This window comes from Cucurbita moschata, unplaced genomic scaffold, assembly GCF_002738365.1.
Source record: "Cucurbita moschata cultivar Rifu unplaced genomic scaffold, Cmos_1.0 Cmo_Scf00002, whole genome shotgun sequence".
Taxonomy (NCBI): domain Eukaryota; kingdom Viridiplantae; phylum Streptophyta; class Magnoliopsida; order Cucurbitales; family Cucurbitaceae; genus Cucurbita; species Cucurbita moschata.
In genome coordinates, this window is record NW_019268518.1 from 1,322,798 (window position 1) to 1,325,788 (window position 2,991).

The 2,991-nt window shown below is 43.1% G+C and overlaps 1 long non-coding RNA gene across 1 annotated transcript; it reads right to left on the minus strand.

Moving 5' to 3' along the window:
- Positions 1-598: 598 nt before the first annotated feature.
- LOC111459936 lies at positions 599-2,789 on the minus strand. Its single transcript, XR_002713357.1, has 3 exons — positions 2,505-2,789; positions 1,670-2,425; positions 599-687 (listed from the first exon to the last, which is right to left on the minus strand). It is a non-coding gene; the product is annotated as an uncharacterized LOC111459936 (long non-coding RNA).
- Positions 2,790-2,991: the final 202 nt, after the last annotated feature.

Genomic DNA, 2,991 nt, shown 5'->3' on the forward strand with positions numbered 1-2,991 from the left:
TAAAGTGTAGATGATCATACCTAAAATGCCAAAGCCAGTTGGTATCTTCTTTTTTCACCATCAATCTTCTGCCAACAATATTTAACATCAATGGATATAGACGGTTGGTGGTCATCTTCATCTTAGCGATCGATCCTCTTTTGGCCTTCAGACCAGGAATGTAGAATACATTAGAAATTGACTCTACAAAGCCATTTCTAGTCTTGATATCTACGGTTCCTTTCCCCATCACTTGGATAGTTGAATTGTTGCCAAGACAAATCGTAGTATGAAAATTTTCATCCAGAGTTGAGAAAAATTCCTTATAACCTGTCATATGGTTGCTGCATCCAGAGTCTACGACCCATACACCTTGATCTGCAACCTTCATAGCATGGAATGACATTAACAATGTTTCTTCTCCTCTTTTCTTGTCACGACCCAAAATAGATAACTTCAAGCCGTGACTAACGTGAATTGTGACATGAAATGTATAAACGAGAAATTCACAGAAAAACATTCATTTCAAAAGAAAAACGTTTCTTTACTAAAAGGGCTTATGTGCCTAGGTAAAAACAAGAAAAGAAAGAAAACATGATAGACAAAATGTTCTATTTAGTATGACTAGACTGACGCCCCGGGACACGCTTCCTCTGTGACAACCCACATCGATCAACGCGCCCTCTCTTGACTCGACGCCTCACGTACCTGAAAAAAAAAGAGTATAGCAAGAATGAGTATAAGAATTATACTCAATAAGCCACCTACTTGTAGGCTCTTACCGCATCCTAATCTTAACAAACCCCCACGGAACTCTACATTAGCTCTAGGGCATCTGGATTTCGTCTTAGGACCTTGGGACTTGCCCCTCACGACAACTTGGTTCTTTGTCCTTTCATTTAAAGATTTTTAAGAACTCCCTTATGCTGACCTGTGTAATGACTGGTGCCCTATGAGTAGCTACCTTGGCATGGCTCTGAGACTATCTGGTATCTTACCTAGGAAGTGAGCTGCAACCCTCTAGACCCATGACAGTCCCCCTGGTCGGAGAGAGCTACCCCCCTTAACCCATCCAGCTAAATGGTCTATACGACGTGGGCACACGTTTCCCATGCTAAAACGGCTAAGAATAGTCAGATTCTGATCAGGAACCCCCTGTTCCCCCACGAAGCTATGACACCAATCACACACCAGTAGCCTAAGGGTACCCTAATGGGCTTCATACACCGTGGTAGTCTGTTGCTATACTAGGGAAAGGATTAGATCTAATATCTTAGTACCTGATTACTCTAACCAAGAATCCCTAGACTTATTCATAATCGTGAGTCATGAAAATTAACTGAGTACATACATACTATGATCCAAAAACATCAAACACATTTCATGCAAAGTAAACGTACAAGCTCAACGGGGTGATAACATCCATCAATTCCCGGAGCGCAGAGTTCGCAATTTCTCATCCTCCATTCAGCATGAAAATATACATATGCATAATAAGCGGGAATCTAAAAGCATATCAGCAGTACCCAAGTAACTCTCATAACAAATCACAACTTGCATCTTACTTTCAATAATCTATTACCTACGATCATTAACGGAAAGCTACAACCTAAGATATTCAAACTAGCATGCATGAATTCCAAGCGATTCCTACAAGTATTACTCCCTAAAATTCCGTGTGGTGACTTACCTGGATGGCGCGTGCCCTTACGCAGCGTTTCCACACACTTGGCGTATCGAGAGGCGGTGATTTTTTCCTCAATTAGGTCCTATTTCATATAAAATGGGTTTAGGATTGGAATCAGGAGGAAAATAGGGAAAACAGAAGTCGAACGGGCCAAAAATCAGCTTATACGCGCCTCCACGTGCCGGGGAGCGCCCACTCGCAGATTCCACACTCGAGTGTCACGCGCCCAGAGATTTCTGCAGTCGTGGGTTCGGGTCGGAAGCAGTGGTTCGGGTGGACCGCGGGTCGTTGGCTCGGCTCGGTTCGCCGTGCGGGTATCGGGTCAGCCGAGGAGTGCGGGTCGGGTTGCGAAGCTGGGGACGTGTGTCGCAGGAGAGCTGGAGCTACGTTTTCCCAGACGGCACTCGACGCGTGTCCAAAGGTGATTGGCGCACGCGGGCCTCTAGTTGGTTGGCACGTGGCACGCCAGCGGCTTCTCTCTCCTCCTAGCAGAAAATCAAGATTTTCCGATTAGTTTTTCGAGGTTCTCTCCATTTTCTATCTTTCGCTTCTTAATCCAAACAGAAATAATTTCTTCAACAAAGTTTTAGATCATCTATCAACCTACGTGCTAGTATTTTTTTCTTGATTTTTGCTTAGTCATACGGTGAGTTATGAGCGTCGGAAAGAGGTCCGGTAACATCCTTACCGTTCTTGGAAAGGTTCTCAGATCCCGACGTTTCGTCCGATTTCCTCACCAAGATCAGCAGTGTATCTTCCCTGGATGAAGGTAGTAGACTTAATCATTCTACTCCTAAACAAAAATCTCAGATCTGGAAGGTATAGTTCGAAATCTTACCTTGCGGGTTTTCCTTATGATCTTGACAAAAGAGGGGGAAATCTCAACACGAGTTCTTACTTCACTCCAAGAAGAACTCTAGAGTGCACGTCTACGTAAGAGATGGATTCCGTCGGCGACTCTCCTGAAAAACTCCGGCTATTCAGTTTTCTCTCTCAAACTTTCTCTCAATCCTTCTCTCTCACACTTCTTTCTTTTGCAGGAATTCTGTGGAGGACCTTCGAGACCCCTATAATGGGTTGAGGGGTAAAATGTCCATTTTGCCCCTCGACTGTTTTTTTTTTAATATTTTTTTTAATTTTTTATGTTACATTTCTCCACAAAGTTGGATTGATCTCTTTTTGAAGCCTGGTATAACATTCATTTTTGTAATGTTTAAGGCATCCACATCTATAGCATTCCACCTTAGACTTGTTAAAATGTCTCTTGCCTTTATTGTCATAATCATCTCTATCTAGATCTGCTGACCTACCAACATCTTCACTTC